At 45.0% G+C, this 27,865-nt stretch overlaps 1 protein-coding gene across 6 annotated transcripts in view; it reads right to left on the bottom strand.

Moving 5' to 3' along the window:
* The window catches only part of lzts2a (leucine zipper, putative tumor suppressor 2a), a 213,285-nt gene that overhangs the window by 57,972 nt on the left and 127,448 nt on the right, over positions 1 to 27,865 (bottom strand). For 2 of the 6 annotated variants that reach the window (XM_060842261.1, XM_060842262.1), the window contains one exon: positions 4,567 to 4,659. The exons of the other annotated variants lie outside the window; for them this stretch is intronic. The gene's annotated coding sequence lies outside the window, so the exon portion shown is untranslated. The remainder of the gene's footprint in view (positions 1 to 4,566; positions 4,660 to 27,865) is intronic. 6 annotated transcript variants of the gene reach the window in all.

The following is a 27,865-nucleotide window of genomic DNA, read 5'->3' as shown; positions in this document are numbered from 1 at the left end:
AGTGGACATGAAAATGATGTTTCCACTCCTAGGAGAGACTAGGATCAAACGGCACAACCTCAGAGTGAAGAGATGACCCTCTAGAACTGAGATAAGAAGGGATTTCTTCAGCTAGGGTGTGGTGAATCTGTGGCACTCATTAACACAGATAGTTGTAGAGGCCTAGTCATTGAGTGTGTGTGTTCAAGACAGAGACAGACAGGCTCTTGATTGGTAAGGGCATCAGGGGTTACGGGGAGAAGGCAGGAGAGTTGGGGTTGACAAACATATCAACCAGAATCGAATGGCTAATTGACATTAAACTCGTGAGGCATTGATGGGAACAGAGGACACCTGATCTTCCAGCTCTTGTCAGAATCTATTTATTTATTCAAGGCTATTAGCTTTGATAAGGCAAATATGCAGATGGAGCAAATATTCCCTGTTGTGTGTTTACATGCTCATTTAAAATTCAGCAGCATAACAGATTACAGAAGGAGCTAATTCACACTTCTAATTGGAACCAAAATATTTAAAATCACTGTGGAATATATATTGGATGTCACCTGGTAAAACAATTAGCACATATCAAGTACATTGCTCCTCATTGTCAGTGTCTCGGGCATGCCCCTGACTGACTGACTTTCCAAACTGGACATCAATTATTCAGAAACATTCACGTTTCATCTTCCAGGCAATCTACTCGAGACACTAATAAACACAGAAGCCACAGGGAGCTGTTTTGCAGAGCCTGGTACTGTCCTTATTTGCACTCTATTAAAGACATTCTGCACCACAAGCTGATGTAGTTTCTTTTAAGACCCTGCAAATTAATTATTCAAAGTTTCACAATTCATTTGCTACGCAATCTATTCTGGAAACTAATGAGATAAAATCCGTCTCCCTGCAAACCACAGGACAGGGACTTCCTGATCTGTTTCCTTCTCACACCTCTTGTATACAAAATCCTCTCAGATGTTTACAATGGGTCAGGCTAAAGTAAAGTGACTGTTGATCAGTTCAGGTGCCAGAGAACACACACCAAAATCGGACTAACTGTAAAGACATTTATAGCCAGGGAATGATTTGGAAGAGAGAGCAGACCAGGTAGATTATTTCTGCATTCCGGGGTGATTGTGAGGCTGTGTCCAATCTCGGATTAGATAGGTTTAGGGAATGTGAGCAGGACATGATCAAGCCGAATCTGGGGTGGGGGGAGTAACTTAAATGATTTGCCCACCAGATCTTTTCAAGTCTGGGTCTGTTGGATGAAAGGGGGCAAGTAGTCACATGAGATTAATGGAAATTGAAAGATCCATGGACACTATAAATCAGAGACAAAACAGAAATTGCTGGAAAAGCTCAACAGGTCTGGCAGCATCTGTGGAGAAAGAAACAAAGTTAACATTTTGGGTAGATCTGTTGAGCTTTTCCAGCAATTTCTATTTTTGTGTCTGAGAGTGGGATTAATTATAGATATTGAGGACTAGGGTAACAAAGATAGGGACAAGAGTGTGGTTGAACAGATCATTCCCTACAGAAATGATGATTTCTTGTGGGCGGCATGGTGGCACAGTGGTTAGCACTGCTGCCTCACAGCGCCAGAGACCCGGGTTCAATTCCCAACTCAGGCGACTGTGTGGAGTTTGCACGTTCTCCCCGTGTCTGCGTGGGTTTCCTCCGGGTGCTCCGGTTTCCTCCCACAGTCCAAAGATGTGCAGGTCAGGTGAATTGGCCATGCTAAATTGCCCCTAGTGTTAGGTAAAGGGGTAAATGTACGGGTATGGGTGGGTTGTGCTTCGGCGGGTCGGTGTGGACTTGTTGGGCCGAAGGGCCTGTTTCCACACTGTAAGTAATCTAATCTAATCAGACCACAGGTAGATAGGGGAGTTAAGAAGGTGTTTAGCACGCTTGCCTTCATTGCTCAGACCTTTGAGTCTAGAAGGTGGGACTATGTGTTGAGGTTGTACAGGATGTTGGTGAGGCCTCTTCTGGAATACTGTATGCAGTTCTGGTCACCCTGTTATTGAGTCATAATCATAGAGTTATACAGCGAGTTTGGATATAAGTTTGCTCACTGAGCTGAAAAGTTCGTTTTCAGACGTTTCATCACCACACTAGGTAATATCTTCAGTGATCCTCCGGATGAAGCACTGGTAGTGTCGCTCACTTTTTCTATTTAAATGTTTGGGTTTCCTTGGGTTGGTGATGTCATTTCTTGTGGTGATGTCATACAGCATATGTCATAGAGTCAGACAGCACAGAAACAGACCCTTCGGTCCAAACAGTCCATAATCCCAAACAAAACTAGTCCCACCTGCTTGCTCCTGGCCCATATCCTTCCAAATCTTCCCCATTCATGTACTAATCCAAACGTCTTTTAAACAGAAAGATATCAATAAACTGGACAGGGTTCAAATAAAGCTTTATCAGAATGTTAGACAATAGACAATAGGTGCAGGAGTAGGCCATTCTGTCCTTCGAGCCAGCATCACCATTCATTATGATCATGGCTGATCATCCTTAATCAGTATCCTGTTCCTGCCTTATCCCCATAACCCTTGATTCCACTATCCTTAAGATATGTTGTTGGGAATGGGGGTGTCTGTTATAAAAATAGACTGAAAGGCTGGGGCATTTTTCACAGAAGTATAGGAGGATGAGGGTAACCTTATAGAGGTTTATACAATCATAAGGGGCATAGATAAGGTGAAAAGCAAAGGTCCTTTCTCTCAGGTAGGAGAGCTCAAAACTAGGGGGCATATTTTTAAAGTGGTAGATGCAGATACAGTTACAACGTTTAAGAGAACATTCGGATAAGTTCGTGAATAGGAAAGATTTGGAGGGATATGAGCCAGGCACAGGGAATTGGAACTAGGTTGGTTTCGGAACATGGTCAACATGGACTTGTTGAACCAAAGGGTCTGTTCCCCTACGATATTACTCTATAAATGCTTTGACAGTTGAGATTTTGAGAGTGAGTAGGTGAGATTGTTCAGTCCCAGGAGCAGAATACAAAGAGAACTACGATTGGAACGTGGAGAACAAAACATGTAAGTAATTGGATATGGCTTCATCTGTGATTGATGCAACAAACTGGATAGTATCACCATTGGAAGGGATGAGGGATAGTCTCTCTACGGCTCCATGATGAATATATGACCAAGGTTTCACTTCAAGGCAAAGCTTCTTTCAAGCAATATGGAGAATCTGCAACATGACTCATCACTTCCCAGCCTCTTCATCCCCTTAAATGGGAGAAGAATTTGTATAGCACCTTCCTGAACCTCTGGCCTTCCCAAATGACTTATCAGCCAAAGAAATATTTCTGAAGTGAAGTCACTTCTGGAATGCAGCAATTTGTGCACAGCAAGATCCCACAAACAGCACAATGATAACAAGCAGACCACCTGTTTTGGGGACATTGACCAAAGAGTAAGCATTTTGAGGGTAAGACTTTTTACATGACCTTTTAACTGATGATGTTCTGTAAAGACCCACTTGTAAAAGTATCACCTCTTGACAGTCAATCCTAATCTTTACCCCTGACTCCACACGCTGCATATTTCTGCATCTCTTTCAAAACCTTATTCAGTCAGTACTTGAGATAGACAGCTTTAGGCTTCACCACCCCAAAAATATGGAACTATCCATGGGCAAAGCAAACCATTCTTTTTAATTCATTCTTGGGATGAGGGCATCATTGGCTAGCCCAGCATTTATTGCCCATCCCTAGCTGCCCAGTGGGCAGTTAAGAGCCAACCACATTGCTGTGGATCTGGATTACATGTAGGCCAGACCAGGTAAGGATGGCAGTTTCCTTCCTTAAAGGGCGTGAGTGAAAAAGATGGGTTTTTCCTGACAATCGACAATGGAATCGTGGTCATCATTAGACTCTTAATTGCCCATTTTTATTCATTCACATTCCAACCATCTGCCTTGGCGGGATTTGAACTCAGGTCCTTGGATATTTACTCACTAATTCTTGTTAAGCAAGGGGATTGGAGGTTTTCAGAGAATAGATGGGAAAGTGGAATCCAAAATGGAATCAGATTGACCACCATCTTACAGATTGAGAGGAGCAGGTTTGACGGGCTGAATGGCCCACTCCTGCTCCTAATTTGCACTTTATATACTCTCAATAGCCATCACAACATTTACTGAATTAAAAGAGTTGGTATACCTCAGTAGGGGAGAGAGAGTATAATCGAACACAGTGCCAAGATTGGTATTTCATTCAGTTGTACTGTGCACAGTACCAAAAGCCAGGGGCAGAACATCTGTACCCCATTATCAGTGTAGCAATCCATCTGCTTACCAGCCTCCACAGTTTCCCTAGTGTTGAATCAATCCTCTGTTCTCCTATTTATACACATCTCCAAAGTTACCACATCATAGAGAGGTCACGGCTTTTCCCTTTGCTTTTATAATCCCTTCCCCTTAATCTCTCAGAGCTGGTTCACAGTCTCAAACCTGTCCGGCCGACAATTCGTCAAGGTGGCTCGCTCAGAGTTTGCAGTCCACGTGCCAACACAGCCCCAAGTCCTGAAACCACCCTCCAATTTTTACCAACTAGACTGTACTCACCTACAACGGGATGTAACTTCAGGAGGGAGCTGGACTGGCGAAACAAGAACGTAACACAGACAGGGCCTGGGAGAGACAGTAACAGCGTACCAACTGGAATGAGAATATTGCAGTCAGATAGTTGTGGGCTGAATTCTTGAGCCTATATGTCACTGTGTATTATTGAGAAATCAAAGTCAACAAGCCTGTCTCAAGTTGCAACTCATCATCAAGGTTGCAAATGCTTTTTTAGTGATTCTTTTTTAATTCACTTGTGGGACAAGCATGTATTGCCCGTCTGTAGTTACCCCTTGAGAAGGTGGGGGTGAGCTGCCTTTTGAACCGCTGCAGTCCATGTGCTGTGGGTTGACCCACAATGCCCTTAGGGAGGCAATTCCAGGATTCTGGCCCAGTGACAGAAAAGGAACAGCGATATATTTCCAAGTCAGGATGGTGAGTGGCTTGGAGGGGAATTTGCAGGGGGTGGTGTTCCCATGTATCTGCTGCCCTTGTCCTTCTAGATGGAAGTGGTAGTAGGTTTGGAAGGTGCTGTCTGAGGATCTTTGGTGAATTTCTGCTGTGTATCTTGCAGATAGTATACACTGCTGCTACTGAGGGTCAGTGGTGGAGGGAGTGGGTGTTTGTGGATATGATGCCCATCAAGTGACCTGCTTTGCCCTGGATGGTATTGAGCTTCTTGAGTGTTGTTGGGGCTGCACCCATCCAGGCAAGTGAGGAGTATTCCATCACACTCCTGACTTATGCCTTGTAGATGGTGGACAGGTCTTGGGGAGTCAGGAGGTGAGTTACTCACCATAGAATTCCTAACCTGTTTGGTTTTAAAAACCTTAAGATCATGAATCAATAAAGCATGCTGTACCCTAGACTTTAATAACAGGAATATAGAGTATAAGGAGCAAGGAGGTGCTGTTGAATTTATATAAGAGACGAGTTCAGTCTTAGCTGAAGAATTGTGTCCAGTTTTGGATGGCTGTATCTTTAGGAAAGATGAGAACATATTGAAAAAGCTGCAGAAATTTCCCAATCAGGAAAGAAATCAAACCAAGAGGACACAGATTTAAAGTGAAACAAAAAACTACAAATGTAGGAGATCGGAAACTAGCAAAAAACAAAAACATACTGCAGAAACTCAGCAGGTCTGGCAGCATCTGTGAAGAGAGAAACAGAGTCAATGTCTCGTGACTTTCTGAACTCTCTCTCCACAGATACTGCCAGTTCTGCTGAGTTTCTCCAGCAATTTTTGATCTTGTTTGTTTCAGATTTGAAGCAAAGAAGCAAATTGACATGAGGTGAAGACATGTCTCACACAGTGAGTAGTTCAAGTCTGGAATAAGTGCACTGCTGGAGAGTGTGGTGGGGGCAGGGTCAAACAATGCTATAGGTAAAGGAACGAGGAGAAGCTGAGAGAATGGCATTAAGGGAAAAATGCATTCAGGGAGCTGGTAGAGATAGGATAGACTGAATGGCCTCTTTCTGCACTGTACAAATCCTGTGATTCTGTGAAAGGATGGGAAAACCTGAGGAAGGAAAGGAATTCTGCCCATTCTGAGATCCCTACAAAGAAGAAGGTCAAACTACGAGACTGGGTGACAAGTCAGAGGTTTGGGACAGTAGGAGGGACATGAGGTATTCAGATTAACAGGACAAGATGAAGTTGGGAGGACTCCTCTGGACAGTGGAACTACTGGAGTCCTCCTGCTTTTTCTGTGCTGTTATTTCAGGGGATACGCTCTTTGGAACGCTTCCAATTGTGAAATGCACTAAACTGGAGCAAAGCATTGCGAGCATGAGCACAGGAAGAGAGGCAAAGAGAGAGACTTGAAGCCAAAGCTGACTTCTGCGCTGGGGCCAGCGAGTGCAAGATAGGAGGGAGAAAAGATCATTTATATCAAGTTTGGAGAAGATTTGTAGCTCAGGTTGAGGTTCCAGATGTAGGTTTGCTTTCAGACATTTCACCACCACACTAGGTAACACCATCAGTGATTAGATCAGAGTGGTGCTGGAAAAGCACAGCTGGTCAGGCAGCATCCGAGGAGCAGGAAAATCAACGTTTCGGGCAAATGGCCTTCTTCAGGAATGGAGGCAGGGAGCCTCCAGGGTGGAGAGATAAATGGGGGGAGTGGGGGGGGAGGGGGGGAGCTGGGGAGAAGGTAGCAAAGAGTACAATAGGTGGATGGGGGTGATAGGTCAGAGAGGAGGGTGGAGTGGATAGGTGGGAAGGGAGATTGGCAGATAGGACAGGTCATGAGGATAGTGCTGAGCTGGAAGGTTGGAACTGGGGTGAGGTGGGGTAACGGGAAATGAGGAAACTGGTGACGTCCACATTGATGCCCTGGGGTTGAAGTGTTCCGAGGCAGAAGATGAGGTGTTCTTCCTCCAGGCGTCTGGTGGTGAGGGAATGGCAGTGGAGGAGGCCCAGCACCTCATCATCAGTGAGCCTCCAGTGTTATTTATATCCTTCTTGTTGGTCTCCATTCATATAATTTTTCATCATAGAATCCCCACAGTGTGCAAACAGACCATTCGGCCCAACACCGCCCCTCCAAACAACATCCCACCCTGACCCTGTAAGCCCTGCACCTAATGCACCTAACCTACATATTCCTGAATGCTATGGGCAATTTAGCATGGCCAATCCACCCTAACCGGCACATCTTTGTGCTGCAGGAGGAAACTCACACAGACACAAGGAGAATGTGCAAACTCCACACAGACAGTCGCCCGAGGCTGGGATCGAACCTGGGTCCCTGGCATTGTGAGGCAGCTTATGTGAATTGCCACAATCTTAAAAACACAGCACCTTTGCTAAGACAGACCTCCTCCGTACCACACTGCAGCATTGGACAATCTCTTAGTGCTCAATGTCTGAAATAAATAGTCAAGGGTGTGGTGCTGGAAAAGAACAGCAAGTCAGGCAGCATCCGAGGAGCAAGAGAATTGATGTTTTGGGTATAAGTCCTTCATCATGGATGAGGCTGAAATGAGTATTCAACCTGAAATCTTCTGACTCCGAGATGACAGCTTGAGCTACAGAGCTGGAGCCTTCTTAAATCTGGGAGCAGTGTTCCACGGAGATGGATTTTACAGAATGTCAAGAAATGTTGAAAGGGCGAGTATTTTGTTCTCTTTGAAACAAATCAACATTGGCAAGAAGGTTGTGCGAGTGGTACAGAGACAGCATGGGCACTTAGGAAGAACATAGGTCGACTTGAATTCTATCCACACAGTATTTCTTCCAGTGACAATCTTTCTGCCTGGGAGGTAACGTTACCGATGGGAGTGATGGAGCAAGATCCACGGGCAGAGGAAATACGTTTCAAGTAACTTCTAAATGAAGGTTGACTAACTGCTGTCTCATGAGGTGAAAGGTGAGAGAACGTGGTGAATTTCCATGCGATGATCCCTCTGAATGACTGACACCCAGTTTGATGGGAGAGCCCCATGAAAATACTGAGAAATAAATGTAAAGACTGTTTGGTCAAAGCTTGTGATGTTTTTCTGGAATGGTAGAACTCCTGTGATCCTCAGAATATACCAGTAGGTGGGTCAGTCAGCCAGTCAGTCAGATGTGGCAAGGGATGCAGTTGATTAATAATGCTCAGTGTGGGGGTAGGCAACCCGATCATTATTACAGCTGACAGGGAATATCACAATTGAATACTATGCTTGGTTTAAAACTTGCATCTAACAGAGTTGAATGCCGACTGGAATTCCAACAGCACTTGGATCTATGGCACTCTTCTCCCTGGAATGCTGAAATGTTAGTTCTGCTTAACAGGACTTTTCGACAACTGGTATTGCATTTGTAAAGAACCCACGTATTTGAAGCTGTTCTGACCTCTTTGGTTCTTGGTGCTGAACATAACTTCTGGAGAGTAGAGACAACATTCTCCAGTTGCATTGGAATACCTCTCAAGCGGCCGCAAACAGTGTTTTTTATTCAATCCTGTTTGCAACCCTTTATGTGCTGCAAAAGTCAGCACTCTGAGAGAACGTAACATTCAGAGCACACGTAGGTTCCAGCAAGTTGTGTATTCGGCTTTTCCAAAATATTAGTTACCTGTAATTTGGCTTAAGATTAGGGGCAGGGCTAGTTGCAAGGTTGTTAATAGGCCACTCAGAGCTCCTCAATAACTGAGCGTTAGCAGTTTTACAGAGGTAGTCCGAGAGAAGGTCATTTAGCTTCGAGCATTTGATCATTTAGGGATAGAGGAGAAGGCAGATGAATCCTATCCTGATAAGGAGCTGCTGTGGCAGACCTAAAGCCAGTAGGACTCCAGGAATCCAACGTGCAACTAATTATTGGGGTCAGAGTTCAAAAAAGGAGGAGTATTTATACAAACTGCACCTGTTTTATAATAGCTTACAGCCATTCTCTGGTCCATTTCCAAGGGCATTGCTTTGACCAACATCCCTGGTTTAAGATTCAAACAAAGTTTGGCAGTTAACTACCAACTGTCATTAACTGGTGCATCTTCCATGCCAATACCTCTACAAATCCAAACAAATAAAGAACTGCTGGAGATCTGAAATAAAAATGGAAAGTTCTGGAGAAACTCAGCAGGTCTGGCAGTATTTGTACAGAGACAGACAGAGCTAATGTTAGAAGTCCCAGTGACCCTTCTTCAGAACTGATAGTACTTGGGGGAAAAAAGTGTTATTTATGTTGGTGACAGGGTGTGGGGGGGAGGAGTAAACAGATAGGGGAAGGTAGAGCCAAAGAAAGAAAGCGAGAGAGAGAGAGGTTTGGCAGACAAAGGGTTTGTTGATAAGCAGCCAGGGAAGAGGAGCAGTTAGAGAGGTGATCATGGGGACTATGAGTAGGCTGTGCTGAACGTAACCCATATTAGGGTGTGTGGGTGGGTAGACAACAGGGAAGGAGATGGTCAGATCCTATAATTACTGAACTGGATATTGAGTCCTGAAGGCTGCATGGTCCCCAAACAGAAAATGAGGTGCTGTTCTTCCACCCTGAGCTGAATCTCACTGGAGCATTGCAGCAAGCCTGAGACTGAGGTGTTGGCCAGGGAACGGGGTGGCCTGTTGAAGTGGCAGGCAATAGGAAGCTCAGCATCATTTTTACAGGCAGAACATTTTTACAAACAGCAAAGCAATCACCCTGCCCGCGTTTTGCCTCACCAGTCTATAACACTCCCCTCTCACACAGTAAAAGTATGGTTTTCCCTTTCCTTTGGTATTTCTTGCAAATTGCCCTGATGAGTACAAAATGAAAAGCTTCATCAAAGCCTTCTCTCAGTAATAACCAAGCTCCGTACAAGCAGAGAACATTGCAGCTTGTCAGAGGTTGCTGTGTTTCCCACGTGACAATAGTCTTACAGTTCAAAAAATAGCATTTAATTGGTTGTAAAGGGCTTTAGGACATCATAAGGACATAAAAACGACGAAATAAATCAACAACTTTCTTTCAGGATCAGTCTCAAAGGAAGACGAAAGAATTCAGATGCAAGACTTCCCACAGGGAATGGCATGAACCCAGCAGGACTGAGGGAGTGTTGTGTTTTTAGTGGTCCGACAATGTTAAACCAAGGTACCGGTTAATTCTGAAGAAGGGTCAGAGAACTCAAAACATTAACTCTGTTTCTCCCTCTACAAATGATGCCAAACCTGCTGAGCTTTTAGAATCGCAGAGCGGTGCAGCACAGAAACAGACCCTTCGGTCTAGATATCCTAAATTAATGTAGTCCCACTTGCCTGCATTTGGCCCCTATCCCTCTAACCCTCTTCTATTTGGCCCCTATCCCTCTAACCCTCTTCTATTTGGCCCCTATCCCTCTAACCCTTTTCTATTCATGTAACTGTCCAAATGCCTTTTAAATGTTGTAATTGTACCTGCAGCCACCACTTCCTCTGGCAGCTCACTCGATACACACAGATCTCTGTGTGTGAAAAAGCTGCCCCTCAGGTCCCTTTTAAATCTTTCCCACGTCAGCTTAAACCTATGCCCTCTAGCTTTGAGCTCTCTTATCCTGGGGAAAAGACCTAGGCTTTCATCCCTCAATTTAAATGTACACCCTTCATGATCTTATAAGCCTCTAAAAGGTCACCCCTCGACCTCCTACACTTCAGGGGGAAAAAGTCCCAGCCTCTCCTTATAACTCAAATCCTTCAGTCCTGGCAACATACTGGCTCAGTGGTTAGCACTGCTGCCTCACAGGACCAGAGAACCAGGTTCGATCCCACCAGCGGGTGACTGTCTGTGTGGAGTTTGCACATTCTCCCCAGTGTCTTCTGAGTTTCCTCCAAGTGCTCCAGTTTCCTCCCACAGTCCAAAGATGTGCAGGGTGGGTGGATTGGTCATGCTAAATTGCCCATAGTGTTCAGGGATGTATAGGATGGTGCATTAGTCAGGGGAAAATGGGGAATGGGTCTGGGTGGGTTACTCTTCAGAGGGTCGGTATGGACTTGTTGGGTTGAATGGCCAGTTTCTACACTTTGAGTCTAAATCTTTTCTATACTCTTTCCAATTGAATAATATCCTTCCCACAACAGGGTGACCAGAATGGTACACAGTACTTCCAAATGGTTGCTTAACTTTCTAGTGTTCAATCACAAATGATGAAGTTGTGTAACTTGCGAATGATTTAGAAGCAAAATCAGAAATTGCTGGAGAAACTCAGCGGGTCTGGCAACATCTGCGGGGAGAGAAAACCTGAGTTAACGTTTCGGGACCCTTCCTTCAGAGTTCCAGCATTCACAGTTCTTTGATTTGTTTTCAAAAATCATTGAGTGATTCACGAGTGCTGGCTGCAATTTGAATCATCAGTTCCCAGGACAGGCAGGGCCAGACTCAGAGTGAAGGCTTCGTTTTAAAACAAGGAGGTTTTATTTTTGCGAAAACCATGTGTTCACTTCAGTTTTCCTCTGCAACCCCCACTCCCCCCCCAAACTCACGCCGGCTCCACCTCCAACCCCCTCACCCCAGCCCCCTTTGAACCTGCCAAAGGACCCTCAAGGAAAGGTAGACACATTCTCGAATGACAGAGCTGGCAGAATGTAAAGGGCAGACGGTCTTGTTTTTGACTGAGCTTTCAAGTTTGAACAGTTCACTCAGAGGGCAGCAGTCATAGGCTGATCTGCTTGAGAGTTTCCAACACTTTTTATACCCCTGGGTCTGTCAGTGTGTTGAGTGATGTGATAGAGTCCAGGGACCTTTGAATAGGAATGTGCTTATGCGACGTACCATTGATCTTCCCACATTAGCCTTAACCCTCACCCTTGATTTTTTTTTCACTGTGCTGTGTTTACATTCTCTGCTCTTAAAGGAGGAAAAAGATCTGACCGCTGAGCTTCCACGAGCTGGAAGCTGCTTTATATAATCACTTCACCAAAGATTAGATAAAGGAAACCTGAAAACAAAGCTCCGTTCATTGACTGTCTGTGTGGAGTTTGCACGTTCTCCCTGTGTCTGTGTGGGTTTTCTCCAGTTTCCCCCCACAATCCAAAGATGTGCAGTTCAGAGTGAATTGGCCATGCTATATTGACTATAGTGTTCAGACAACACCAGGTTATAATCCAACAGGTTTATTTGGAAGCACTAGCTTTCAGAGCGCTGCTCCTTCATCAGGTGATTGGATAACCAGTCCAACACCCGTGTCACCAAATTATAGTGTTCAGGGATGTGTAGGTTAGGTGCATTAGTCAGGGTAAATGTAGAGTAATAGGGGAATGGGTTTGAATAGGATATTTTTCTGAGGGTTGGTGTGGACTTATTGGGCCAAAGGGTCTGTAGGATTTCTATGACAAGGACGGGAAAGCTTTCTTAAAAAAAAGTTAAAAATGACATAATGCCAGGTTACAGTCCAACAGGTTTATTTGGAAGCATTAGCTTTCAGAGCACTGCTCCTTCATCAGGTGGTTGTACTCTGAAGCAGTGCTCCGAAAGCTAGTGCTTCCAAATAAACCTGTTGGACTATAACCTGGTGTTGTGTGATTTTTAAACTTTGCCCACCCCAGTCCAACACCGACACCTCCACAGCATAAAGGAAAAAATTGGGTGTGGAGTTGGTGGGGAAGAATGAAGAAAGTTCAACAAAATAAAATCTGCGGCTGCTGGACGCATTGGACTGCAGGAACTGTTTCCATGCTAGGACTCTATGAGAAAGGAGAATGTGGAAGCTCTGATTGGGAGTGCATTTGGAAATGCAAAACACTCTACCCAAGCCAGATATCCCCCGGCCCTCCAGGGCTGACCTGAGTCAGAATGACAGGAACAGATGCAAACGTTCACCCCAGAGTTGAGAATGAGACAGGGTCCTGACTGTTCACTGTCACTCATTCACTGCAGTGGCAAAGGGCGGCCATCAATGGACACTGGGTGAAGCCTCTGTGAATGACTCCGAGAGTAAACCAGTTCCCACATCAGCTGAGCTCAGTAAAAGCTGCTGCCTTTGAGAGGGGACAAAGTAGGAAAGTGGGAGAGAGAATAACAAAAGACACTCCAGTTCTTTGCTTGGTGACTTGTAGAAGTGCAAATTTCCTGAGCCTGATTTTAGTCCACGCATGTCGATATCTCATTGGCATTTATCCCAACGTATCTCCTCAGTGAGGTGAATTAGTAGATCCTTCAATCTTTTCGCCACTGAAAAATGCTTTTCGTATCACCAGGCTCCAATATTGCAAAGTCAGCCAACAGCATTCCCAAGCCACACACTCCATGTCCTTCAACCCATCCAAAGCTCTGCTGCAGACACTCTCATCCCACACCCATCCCAGTCTCCCCATTACCCTGTACCATCCTGCACTGCATGAATAATGCACACTGGTCTTCAGATCCCTCCATCATCATCCTCCAACTCCAGCAGCTTCCTCATTCTCCCCTCCCTTTGTTCATGTTTTTCTAAACTGTGGGGAAAGCCTCGTGGGTGTCTCTGTGATGCTGCCACAACACTTCCTCGGTTTGTTTTTAAGCTGGTATAGAATGTCACATTGACAGGACCAGGAGGGAGATACTGAGAGCATCTGAGCAATGACCTACAAAAGGCTACAATAATTTGGAACCTTCATGGCTTCAGATTACCACCATTAATGGCCCGACCCTACACTGGCCAGGCAGGAGACAAGTATCTGAAGACACTTTAGCATCTTTTTTAAAGAGGGTTAATGTGTCAGTGTGAACTTCCCTTAAAAGAGGCCATCTCGCTTCAATATAAACTGCAGTGGACTGAGATGATTTAATGTATCAGTGTTAGAACATAGAACATTACAGCTTGGTACAGACCCTTCGGCCCTCGATGTTGCGCCAACCTGTGGAACCAATCTGAAGCCCATCTAACCTACACTATTCCATTCTCATCCATACATTTATCCAATGACCATTTAAATGCCCTTAACGTTGACAAATCCACTACTGTTGCAGGTTGTGTATTCCGCGCCCCTACTACTCTCTGAGTAAAGAAACTATCTCTGACATCGGTCCTATATCTATCTCCCCTCAATTTAAAACTATATAACCTCATGCTAGACATCACCATCTGAGGAAAAAGGCTCTCCATCTCCACCCTATCTAACCCTCTGATTATCTTGTATGTCTCAATTAAATCACCTCTCAACCTTCTTCTCTCTAACGAAAACAGCCTCAAGTCCCTCAGCCTTTCCTCATAAGACCTTCCCTCCATACCAGGCAACATCCTAGTAAATCTCCTTTGAACCCTTTCCAAAGCTTCCACATCCTTCCTATAATGCGGTGACCAGAACTGTACACAATACTTCAAGTTCGGCCGCACCAGAGTTTTGTACAGTTGCAGCATGACCTTGTGGCTCCGAAACTGAATCTCTCTATCAATAAAAGCTAAAAAAACTGTACGCCTTCTTCACAACCCTATCAACGTGGGTGGCAACTTTCTCTACTCATCTACACTACCAAGAATCTTACTATTAGCCCAGTATTCTTTATTTCTGTTGCTCCTTCCAAAGTGAATCACTTCACACTTTCCCGCATTAAACTCCATTTGCCACCTCTCCGCCCAGCTCTGCAACTTATCTATGTCCCTCTGTAACCTGCAACATCCTTCAGCACAATTCACAATTCCACCAACCTTAATGTCATCTGCAAATTCACTAACCTATCCTTCTATGTCCTCATCCAGGTTTATAAAAATGACAAACAGCAGTGGACCCAAAATAGTAACTGAACTCCAGGATGAATATTTCCCATCAACCACCACCCTCTGTCTTCTTTCAGCTAGTCACTTTCTGATCCAAACCACTAAATCCCATGCCTCCATATTTTACGCAATAGCCTACTGTGGGGAACCTTATCAAACGCCTGACTGAAATCCATATACACCACATCAACTGCTTTATCCTCATCCACCTGTTGGGACACCATCTCAAAGAACTCAATATGGTTTGTGAGGCAAGGCTTATCCTTCACAAAACCATGTTGACTATCCCAAATCAACTTATTCCTCTCAAAATGATTATAAACCCTATCTCTTTTAACCCTTTCCAACACTTTACCCACAACCAAATTAAGGCTCACTGGTCTATAATTACCAGGGTTGTCTCTACTCCCCTTCTTGAACAAGAGGACATTTATTATCCCCCAGTCCTCTGGCACTATTCCTGTAGAAAATGACAACATAAAGATCAAATCCAAAGGCTCGGTAATCACCTCCCTGGCTTCCCAGAGATTCCATGGATAAATCCCATCTGGTCCAAGAACTTATTGATTTTCACTTTCCAGGATTGCTAACACCTCCTCCTGATGATGCTCAATCCCATCTAGTGTAGTAACTTGTATCTCAGTATTGTCCTTGACAACATTAGTATTCACACTGGAAAAAGACAATGAAGAATATGGCTTCTCCTATCTCCTTGAACTCCACGCACAACTTCCCACTACTGTCCTTAATTGACCCTAACCTTTCTTTGAATTCCTGGAGCAGCATTTACTGTTTTATATGCTGTTGCACTGTTTTGGAACTTTGGGTTAAAAAAAGTCAAAACAACTGCAGTTTTATGGGTATATGAATAGGAAGGGTTTGGAGGGATATGGGCCGGGTGCTGGTAGCTGGGACTAGATTGGGTTGGGATATCTGGTCAGCATGGACGGGTTGGACTGAAGGGTCTGTTTTCGTGCTGTACATCTCTATGACTCTCTCTAGTCATTGTTTTATTCCTGATACACCTCTTGAAAGCCTTAGAGCTTTCCTTGATCCTATCTGCCAACAACTTCTCATGTCCCCTCCTGGCTCTTCCTAGCTCTCTCTTTAGGTCTTTCCTGGCTAACTTGTAACTCTCAAGTGCCCTAACTAAGCCTTCACGTCTCATCCTAACCGAAGCCTTTTTCTTTCTCTTGACAAGAGTTTTACATTTAGTAAATCATAGTTCCCGCGCTCAACAATTTCCTCCCTGCCTGACAGGTACATACTTATCAAGGACACACAGTAGCTTGCCCTTTAATAAGCTCCACGTTTCAATTGTGCCCATCCCCTGCAGTTTCCATCCCCATCGTCTGCATCTTAAATCTTACCTAATCACACCGTAACTGCCTTTCCCCCAGTTATAACTCTTGCCCTGCAGTATATGTCAATACCTTTCCACGTCTAAAGTAAACATAACTGAATTGCAGTCACTGTCACCAAAGTGCTCACCTTCCTCCAAATCTAATACCTGGCTGGGCTCGGTGCCCAGTACCAAATCCAATGTGGCCTCATCCATTGTTGGCCTGTCTACATACTATGTCAGGAAACCCTCCTACACACATTGGACAAAAACTGACCCATCTAAAGAACTTGAACTATAGTATTCCCAGTCAATATTTGGAAAGTTAAAGACCCTATAACAACTACCCTGTCACTCCTGCTTCTGTCCAGTATTATCTTTGCAATCCTTTCCTCTACATCTCGAGAACTATTTGGAGGCCCACAGAAAACTCCCAACAGGGTGACCTCTCCTTTCCTGTCTCTAGCCTCAGCCCAAACTACCTCAGTAGATGAGTCCTCAAACATCCTTTCTGCTACTGTAATACTGTCCTTGACTAACAATGCTACACCTTCCCCTCTTTTACCATCGTCTCTGTTCTTACTGAAACATCTAAATAGGTAAAAACAATGACTGCAGATGCTGGAAACAAACATCAAAAACCTAGAACCTGCAACAATCATTCCTGTCCCTACTCTACTATGTCTCTATCCATGTTGATATGAAGGCTCATGTGGCCAGGCCAGCATTTATTGCCCATCCCTAATTACTCAGAGGGCAGTTAAGAGTCAACCACATTGCTCTGGATGTGGAGTCACATGTAGATCAGGTAAGGATGACAGATTTCCCTTCCCTGAAGGACATTAGTGAACTAGATGGGATTTTCCCCCAACAATTTCATCGGTCTCTAATTCCAGATCTCCACTGGATTCTCAGTCAGCAGCTGAGAGGAGACCTGATGGAGGTCTACAAAATTATTAGAGGCATAGATAGGATGGGTAGTCAGAGCTTTGAAGTTTCAATCACAAGGGGTACGGGTTCAAGGTTAGAGGGGAAAGCTTTAAGGGAGATGTGCGAGGCAAGACTTTCATGCAGAGAGTATTGGAGCCTGGAATGCATTGCCAAAAGAGGTGGTGGGAGCAGGCACATTGGCTACATTTCAGAGGCAGCTGGATGGCTACATGAACAGGGAGGGAATAGAGGGATATGGACTGAATAAGGGCAGAAGGTTTGTTTTTTAGTTTAGTTCAGGCATGGTGATTGGCACAGGCTTGGAGGGCCAAAGGGCCTGGTCCTATGCTGTATTTCTCTTTTGTTTATTATTTGTTCTCTTCAAATTCCCCCCACTGTCTGCCACAACAGGATTTGAATGCAGGTCCCAGAACATTACCTGGGTCTCTGAATTTATTGTCAAGTGATAATATCACTCGGCCATCACCCCCACTTGAATGTTCAAGTGTGCCTGGTTTCCAAATCAGATATGTGTCCCTGGCTCACAGCAACATTAGTGGAATCACAGACAGTCACCAATTTCAAAAAGGCAAAAGTGAGGACTGCAGATGCTAGAAATCAGACTCCAGATTAGTGTGGTGCTGGAAAAGCACAGCAGGTCAGGCAGCATCCGAGGAGCAGGAAAATTGCCGTTTTGGGCAAAAACCCTTCATCAGGAATGAAGGCAGGGCTCCATAATTCCTACGCCCAAGTTCACATCAGAATGCTGGGGGGTGGGGGTCACAGGGAGGAGTGGGGACTGAAGGTGACCATTAAGTCTGATCAATTCTGACCCCAGCAATTGGGAGAAGGAACCTCAGATTCTGACCTCCAGCTGACCCCACCGCCAATCACAGCACAATGCTTTTACCCTCTTCCTCATTTTACCACAGATTTGAGTTACACATTCACACACGGACAAGGACATGCGCGTACGCACACACAGACACGCTCACAGACTCTCACTCACCCACATGCTCTCACTTTCACTCACTGTCTTTCTGATAACTCTCCTGCTCTCCATCCACACTCTCACTCTGACATCGTCACTCACACTGTCACACTCTCTCTCTCTGTTGCCCAATCTCTCTCTTTGTATCCCATTTTCTCTCTCTGTGTCACCCACACGCTTTCTCTCTCTCTCTTTCTCTCTACATCTATCTATATATCTATATCTAAAATATATCTCTATCTCTCTGTCACCCATTCTGAGTGAATTGGTGAACAAGGTTCTACAGAGAGAGGAAGGAAAACCACCAACTAATTCCCCTCCCTTGTTATTTGTATTTTTCCTTTATGAATCTGGAGATTCCTGGGATTTCCATGGTTCCGTGTGTGCACTCTGAGTGGAGGAAGGAGCTGAGATGCATATTCAGAGGATTGGCTCAGTTCAGCTCCACCTATATAGCGATGTATAACTCCTGAACTTACGTTCCAATAAATGGCCTCTTCTCTGTGCTTAATGCTCCTGACCCAGGGTCTATCTTAACAACACAAAAAGCTGTCATAGGAACACAGAGATCCACAGCACAGAAAAAGGCCTGTCTGCCATCCAGCCTGTGTCACTCAAAAACAACCTCCTTACTATTCTAATCTCATTTCCCAGCTTTTGACTCAGAGCCCTGTAAGCCTTGGTATTCCAAGTGCACGTCTAAATAATTCTTCAGTGTTATCTGGGTTCCTGCCTCTACCAAAGAAAACCCAAACGATTCGTGGATGCTAAAAATCAGAAACAAAAACAGTAATTGCTGGAAAAGCTCAGCAGGTCTGGCAGCATCTGTGGAGAGAAATCAGAATTAATGTTTCACGAGGAAGGGTCACTGCAGCCGAAATATTAAGGCTGATTTCCCTCCAGATGCTGCCAGATCTGCTGAGCTTTTCCAGCAATTTCTGCTTCCACCACCCTTATAGGCAGAGAGGTCCAGATTCCCACCCACCCTCCCGGTGAAAGAACTCCTTTCTCCCAACCCCGCTCCCGGTCCAAATCCCTTCGCTTGGATATGCTTGAATTTAGCAGGTGGAAACCCACCATTCGTGTTGCTATGGCGAAGCTTGGGATGTTATCACATCCTAGAGTCGCAGGTAGATAGGATAGTGAAGTCAGGGTATTGAGTACAGGAGTTGGGAGGTCATGTTGCAGCTGTACAGGACATTGATTAGGCCACTGTTGGAATATTGTGTGCAGTTTTGATCTCCTTCCTATTGGAAAGATGTTGTGAAACTTGAAAGGGTTCAGAATAGATTTACAAGGATGTTGCCAGTATTGGAGGATTTGAGTTATAGGGAGAGGCTGAATACGCTAAGGCTGTTTTCCCTGGAGTGTCGGAGACTGAGGGATGACCTTATAGGGGTTTACAAAATCATGAGGGGCATGGATAGGGCAAATAGGTAAAGTCTTTTCCCTGGTGTGGGGGGAGCCCAGAACTAGACGGCATAGGTTTAGGGTGAGAGGGGAAAGATATAAAAGGGACCTAAGGGACAACGTTTTCACACAGAGAGTGATATGCGTATGGAATGAGCTGCCAGAGGAAGTGGTGGAGGCTGGTACAATTCCAACATTTAAAAGACATCTGGATGGGTATATGATTAGGAAGGGATATGGGCCAAGTTTTGGGAGATGGGATTGGGTTGGGATATCTGGTCGGCATGGACGAGTTGGACTGAAGGATCTGTTTCCGTACTGTACATCTCTATGACTCTATGAATCTCTCTGATGCTACGAGCCTGCAGCAATCATTAGGTCCCACATTAAGGTGGTGCTATTTTGGTCGTTGTGACTTGATTGACTGTGATAGATTCCTCTGGAATATTCCTTGGTGATCTCTCAGACTTGGTCTCGTTACCATGTATTGCAATAACTATTCCCATTAAGTGTTCACAGTCTCTTTCTCCGTGGGCACTTTTCTTTGCCCTCGACGGAACAAAATAAAAACATTTGGCCAGAAAGGATCAACATCCGGAAGATGCTATTGGAGTGGAAGTGAGTGGCTTTTATGTTTGCTCATTCCATGTCTGCGGCAGTTATGAAGATGTTGTTCTCTCCTCACTCAGGAAAGCCTGTGGGCATGCACTGAACACTGCGATACTCTCCAATTAACTGCTTGATCCAGATTGAACCAGGCAGCCATCGTGACCCTGGAAGCAAAGCCACTGGAGACCCACGGGGGGGGAAGAGTATCGCTCGCAGAAGCCAAGCTAAAATGTCAGCTTTACTTCAGCGGAGGATATATTTCAGGCTTTCCATTCACATTTTCCTCTGCGCCCTGTCTCTGGAATTTGTGCCACTAATAAATTATCAGCCCAGCTCAGCTCATTGGCATGTTTGTGTCATAATTACTATTAACTGGAAGCAGTGCCTGACAAGGTTCCTGGAATACCTGTCCTTTGACATGACAGGGTGTGAGATTGTTTGAAGTGTTTATCAAGGTAGAACCTACTGTCGACAATGAAGCCGTACTTGCTATAGAACACTGTGCAATATGGCAGGAAAAACTATTCTGTCCCACGGCACGTTCCGTTATTTAATGGCTATGTGTCATTTCAGCTCGAACTGCCGAACTAAGCTTGCTATCTCTTGACACCCTTTCTCCACGTTATGATGTGATGTTTAGGAGACTGTGGAAGTGTTGATAGGACACGTTACTGGGGTTAATTCTGACTTTGCGAAAGTGAGGACTGCAGATGCTGGAGATCAGAGTCCAGACTAGAGTGGTGCTGGAAAAGCACAGCAGGTCAGGCAGCATCCGAGGAGCAGGAAAATCAATGGTTCGGGCAAAAGCCCTTCATCAGGAATGAGGCCATCATTGCATTAACAAGACTCGTTAATGTAAACGTTAGTGGACCTTATCCTTTACAAGGTGGACCCTGAATGTTCTCCCCTTGGAGGGGGACCTCTTGAGTCAGTATGCTTGGGTGTTTTTTTAATTCATCCACAGGATGAGGATGTCACTAGCTGGACTAGCATTTATTGCCCATCCCTAATTGTTAAAAGTCAACCCCATTGCTGTGGGTCTGGAGTCACATGTTTTAGATTACATTACTTACAGTGTGGAAACAGGCCCTTTGGCCCAACAAGTCCACACCGACCATCCAAAGAGCAACCCACCCAGAACTATTCCCCTAAATTTACCCCTTCACCTAACACTACGGGCAATTTAGCATGGCCAATTCACCTAACCTGCACATCTTTGGAGTGTGGGAGGAAACTGGAGCACCCGCAGGAAACCCACGCAGACACGGGGAGAATGTGCAAACTCCACACAGTCAGTTGCCTGAGGCGGGACCTCAGGCCAGACCAGATAAGAATGGCAGATTCCTTCCCTCAAGGACATTAGTGAACCAGATGGGTTTTTCCAACAATGAACAACAGATTCAGGGTCATCCTTAGACCCTTAATTCCAGATTTTATTGAATTCAAATTCTGTCATCTGCCGTGGCGAGATTCAAACCCAGGTCCCAAGAATATTACATGGGGTCTCTGGAGTAATAGTCACGTGATAATGCCATGAGGCCATTGCGTCCATTTCAAAACGTTTGGTGCTGGGAAAGTACAGTCCGAAGAGCAGGAGAGTCAACATTTCGAATGTGATGAAGAGCTTTTGCCCAAAACATAAATTCTCCTGCTCTTCGGATGCTGCCTGCCCGGCTGTGCTTTTCCAGCACCAAACTCTTTGACTCTGACCTCCAGCATGTGCAGTCCTCACTTTCCCCATTGCCTCTCTTTCACTGGCATGACTGACTAAAGCCAAAAAATCTTCAGTTCATTCCATTCCCAAAAAGATTCACCGTTTTAGAAATTGAGGATTGGTTTTGAAGGCGAGTGTCCCAATATTTTTCCAGCAGCGTTCGATTTGCTTCCTGCTTTGTAGGAACACTTGAAGTTAAACGACATGTTTCCACCACCTGAATTAAGATTGTCCACACAGGTGAACTTTGCCTGCATTCGTCTTGCTCTCTTTCACAAAAGAATGGGACTAAAGGCCCAACATTAAATCTATAATGTGGAATTCTAATTTAATGTAAACCTCTCTACTGCTGTGAATTCTGGGGTAGCTTACCATCAGAGTGTCCAAGTCCTGTCATGAAAGAAATTTAAAAGGCCACTTAAAGATTCCATAGCTACACGGGTTGTGGTGATGGAAGAAGAATTGTAGGAACTTAGTAACAGGAGGAGGCCACTCAGCCCCTCTGCTGTTCAAGTTGATTCTCACTGATATGTACCTGAGTTCCATTTACTGCTTTAAGGTCCCTATCCTATTGGAAAAGAGAGCCGTGAGACAAGAGTTTGAGAAAGGGGCCAAATAAGAGAAAAGAAATGAGATCAGTGCCCTGTTGTGCCAACACACAGAGTCAGGCTCACATTAGTCAAATCAGGAACCACATACAAACAGGAAATCAGAAATACCATCTGACTCCTTCTTCACCCGAAAGATCACTGGCTAATTCTTTTGTTTTTGTGTGTACATTGTAAAAACACACATTAAACACACAACAAACACTCAAACATAAAACAAACACAAACACTGAAAGCACGGATGTGGCTATCTTTTGATAAAGACCCACTAATGTCTACAATGAGCTGCTCAATTTTCCAAAACCCATCTCACTGTTTAGTTGTTACAAAGAAAACAAACTGAAATTGATGAACAGGGCACAGTGACTATGTCATCCCCGTGAACTGACATCACCGTCCAGGCTAACTTGATGCTGTCCATATGCTGGGGAGAGAGGGGGATTGAAATTGATGAGGTGTTAGAATGAACATAGGTCATAGAATACAATGCAGAACAGATCCTTCGGCCCTCGATGTTGCGCCTAACTGTGAACTAATCTAAGCCCATCCCCTACATTATCCATCATCATCCATATGCTTATCCATGGACTGTTTAAATGCCCTGAATGTGACTGACCTAACTAAATTAGCAGGCAGGGCATTCCACGCCCTTACCACTCTCTAGGTAAAGGACCTGCCTCTGACATCTGTCTTAAATCTATCATCCCACAATTTGCAGCTATGGTCCCTCGTACAAGCTGACATCACCATCCAAGGAAAAAGACTCTCACTGTCCACCCTATCCAATCCTCTGATCATCGTGTATATCTCTACTAAATGCCCTCTTAGCCTTCTCTCCAATGAGAACAGACTCAAGTCTCTCAGCCTTTCCTCATAAGACCTTCCCTCCAGACCAGGCAACATCCTGGTAAGACAAAAGTGAGGTTTGCAGATGCTGGAGATTAGAGTCAAGAGTCATTCCTGATGAAGGGCTTTTGCCCATAACTTCAATTTTCCTGCTCCTCGGATGCTGCCTGACCTGCTGTGTCTTTCCAGCACCACACTCTCAACATCCTGGTAAATCTCCTCTGCACCTTTTCCGATGCTTCTACGTCCTCCCAGTAATGGGGTGACCAGAACTGTACACAATATTCCAAGTGAAGCTGCACTAGCGTTTTGTATAGTTGCAAGATGACATCACGGCTCTGAAACTCAATCCCTCTACCAATAAAACCTAACACACCGTATGCCATCTTAACAGCACTATCAACCTGGGTGGCAATTTTCAGGGATTTATGTACATGGACACCAAGATCCCTCTGCACATCCAGACTACCAAGAATCTTTCCATTGACCCAGTACTCTGCCTTCCTGTTATTCTTCCCAAAGTGAATTACCTCACATTTAGCTGCATTGAACTCCATTTGCCACCTCTCAACCGAATTCTGCAGTTTATCTAAGTTCCCCTGCAGCATTCTTCCACACTGTCCACTACGCCAACGACTTTAGTGTCATCTGCAAACTTACTAGCCCATCTACCTATGCCTGCACCCAAGTCATTTATAAAAACGATAAACAGCAGTGATCCCAGAACAGATCATTGTGGCATACCACTAGTAACTGGACTCCAGGCTAAATATTTTCCATCAACCACTACTTGCTGCCTTCTTACAGAGAGTTAGTTTCTAATCCAAATTGCTAAGTTACCCTCAGTTCCATGCCTCCGCATCTTCTCCAACAGCCTACCATGTGGAATCTTATCAAAGGCTTTACTGAAGTCCATGTACACCATGTCAACTACCCTACCCTCATCTACATGCTTGGTCACCTTCTCAAAAAACTCAATGAGGTTTGTGAGACACAATCTGCCCTTGACAAAACCATGTTGACTATCTGCAATCAAACTGTTGCTTGCTAGACGATTATAAATCCTCTCTCTTACAATCCTTTCCAAAACATTTCCTTTTACAGAAGTAAGGCTCACTGGTCTATAATTACCTGAGTCATCTCTACTGCCCTTCTTGAACAAGGGCACAATATTTGCATCCTCAAGTCCTCTGGTACCAAACCTGTATACAATAATGACTCAAAGATCAAGGTCAAAGGCTCCGCCATCTCCTCCCTAACTTCCCAGAGAATCCTGGGAAAAATTCCATCCAGCCCAGGGGACCTGTCTACTTTCACACCTTCTAGTATTGATAACACCTCCTCCTTATCAACCTCAATCCTTTCTCGTCTAAAAGCCCATATCTCAGTCTTCTCCTCTACAATATTCTCCTTTTCCTGAGTGAAAACCGAGGAGAAATGTTCGTTTGGCAACTCTCCAATCTCCACAGGGTCCACACTCAACTTCCCACTTCTGTCTTTGACTGGACCTATTCCTACCCGAGTCATCCTTTTATTCTTCACATACCTATAGAAAGCTATAGGGTTCTCCTTTATTCTATTTGCTAACGACTGCTTGTGTCCTCTCTTTGCTCTTCTTAACACTCTCTTTAAATCCTTCCTAGCTGATCTGTAACTATCCATTGCCTCATCTGAACCATCTTGCCTCATCAACACATAAGCCTCCTTCTTCTTCGCAACAAGGGATGTAATTTCTGTTGTAAACCACGGTTCCCTTACCTTATCACTTCCTCCCTGCCTGACAGGGACATACCTATCAAGGACACGCAATATCTGTTCCTTAAACCAGCTCCACATTTCAATTGCCTCCATCCCCTGCATTTTTCTACCCCATTCTGTGCATCCTAAGTCTTGCCTAATTGCATTACAATTGCCCTTCCCCCCCATCTAGAACTCTTACCCTGTGGCCTGTACCTATCCCTTTCCATCGCTAAACTAAACATTACCGAATTATGGTCACTCTCTCCATGCCGACCAAAATGTCAATTACCACTAAATCAAACACCTGGCCTGGTTCATTACCAAGCACCAGATCCAGTGTGGCCTCCCCTCTTGTTGGCCCTTCGATATACTGGGTCAGGAAACCCTCCTGCACACATTGGACAAAAACTGATCTATCCGACGCACTAGAATTATAGCATTTCCGGTCAATGTTGGGGAAGTTAAAGTCTCCCATAATGACCACCCTGTTCCTTTCACTCCTAACCAGAATCATTTTGACAATCCTCTCCTCCACCTCCCTGGAACTCTGCGGAGGCCTATAAAAATCGCTCAGCAGTGTGACCTCTCCTCTCCTGTTTCTAACCTCAGCCCATACCACCTCAGTAGACAAGTCCTCGTCAAGAGTTCTTTCAGCCAGCGTTACATTGTCCTTGACTAACAAAGCCACACACCCCTCCCCCTTTTACCACTTCCCTGATCTTAATGAAAGATCTAAACCCTGGAAACTGCAACATCCAATCCTGACCCTGCTTTATCCGTGTCTCCAAAATGACCACAACATCGAAGCCCCAGGTACCTATCCATGCTGCAAGCTCACCTACCTTATTCTGGATACTCCTGGTGTTGAAGTAGACACATTTCAAACCAGCTTGCTGTCTGTCAGCACATTCCTGTGACTGTGAAATCTTGTCCATGTCCTCCCTACTCTTATCCTCCTGTGCACTGGAACTACACCTCAGGTTCCCATCCCCCTGCTGAGCTAGTTTAAACCCACCTGAATAGCACCAGCACATTTCCCACCCAGGATATTAGTACCCCTCTGGTTCAAGTGAAGACCGTCCTGTTTGTAGAGAAATCTACTACAACCATTAAAAAAAAACTCTTGCTGTGGTTAAAGTTCCTTAGTTCAGTTCCAGAATTTGCAGCCTTCTGTTCTAAGATTGAGTGTAAATAACGAAGGTGCACCAGACTTTGGGAAGACTGCAGGATTAACCCAGCTAGTTACAGCTCTCTTACCCGGTGCAGTGTCAGTTCATTAGCTGTAACACCCAGGGTGATGTGAATCCAGTGGGTGCTAGTGACACAATGTGACTGATGACTAGAAAGTGGTCCTTCAGGGAACTGGGAATCTCAGGTCGTGCTTTCTTCTGCACTGAACCAAGAACTCTACAGTGTCCTGCAACACATCAGAAGGTCAGCAGAGAGCCAAGAACCAAAAGGAGGGTCTGTGGGGCACCTGGAGTGCAGAGAAAGTTCACCAGGATGTTGCCCGGTCTCGAGGGCATTGGCTATGAGGAAAGGTTAAAAAGACTGGGATTAAAAAGTCCGGGATTAAAAAGATTGGGAAGATGGCAGCTGAGAGGAGACCTAATAGAGGTCTAAAAAATCATGAGGGACATAGATAGGGTGGATAGTCAGAGGCTATTTCCCAGGGTTGAAGTTTCAATTAAATGGGGGCACGGGTTCATGTAGAGAGAGAGGGGGAAGTTTCAGGAAAATGTGCGAGGGATGTTTTTCACACAGAGAGTGTTGGAGCCTGGAACGCACTGGCAGAAGATGGGGTGGAAGCAGGGATGTTGCAGACATTTCTGAGGTATCTGGATGGTTACATGAACAGGGAGGGAATAGAGGGATATGGACTGAATAAGGGCAAAAGGCTTGTTTTTTAGTTTAGTTCGGGCATGGTGTTCGGCACAGGCTTGGAGGGCTGAAGGGCCTGGTCCTGCGCTGTACTTCTCTTTTGATTGTTTTTGTTCGTTTGCCCTGGTCACTGGAGAACCCTCACTCCAATCTCCCTCCGACCCACTAAATCTCTGAAAATATTTCCATTGCACGCCCAGAGCAGCTGCTTTTACCATTTACCATGTGAGTGACGATCTCGGTGTTAGAGTCATAGCACACGGATACAGGCCTTTTGGCCCACACTGGTCCATGCCGACCAAAATGTCCATCCATGCTAACCCCATTTCCCTGCACTAGGCCCATATCCTTCTAAACCATTCCTATCCATGTATTAGTCCAAATGCCTTTTAAATATTGTTAATGAATCCACCTCAACCACAGCTCATTCCATATACGTACTACCTTCTGTGTAAAAAAAAGTTGCCCCTCAAGTTCCCTTTTATTCTTTCCCCTTTAACCTTAAACTGATGCCCTCTAGTCCTCGATTTCTCAATCCTGAGAAGAAGTCTGAGTGCATTCACCCTATCCATGCCTCTCATGATCTTGTACACTTCTATAAGATCCCCCCTCAGTCTCCTACGCTCTAACCAACTGTCTCGGTGGTGCAGAAGCGACCTTCCTGAGATCCAGATTTCCCAGTTTTATGTCACCCAGGGGCCCAAGCAGAATGGGGAGACATTCAGCTCTCACCTGGTCAGGGTTTTTATTATTCCAGCATGGGATCTGACCATCACTGGCTACACCAGCAATTACTGTCCATCCTTAATTGCCCTGGAGGCATGGGGGAGGGGAACATGCAGAAAGGTGGGAATTTTAAGACAGAATCGTTCAGAGGAAGGGGCGACTATCAGACTCTTGGGAAATGTTCCATGGGAAAAGCTGGCCCATCTGTCCAGAAGAACGGGCGGGCCAAGTGGCAACTGCGGTCATTGTGTCCAGTCTCACCTTCTGCTTGAAACATTTTCACCAACTGAGCCAGACTCAAGTCTTCAGAGAGAGCGGACCATCCAGTGCAACTTAAAGTGGCACAGATCCAGATTTGTGAATCTCTCCTCAACCTCA

Source organism: Hemiscyllium ocellatum, chromosome 22 (assembly GCF_020745735.1).
Source record: "Hemiscyllium ocellatum isolate sHemOce1 chromosome 22, sHemOce1.pat.X.cur, whole genome shotgun sequence".
Taxonomy (NCBI): Eukaryota; Metazoa; Chordata; class Chondrichthyes; order Orectolobiformes; family Hemiscylliidae; genus Hemiscyllium; species Hemiscyllium ocellatum.
This window is presented reverse-complemented; position numbering and strand designations above follow the sequence as displayed.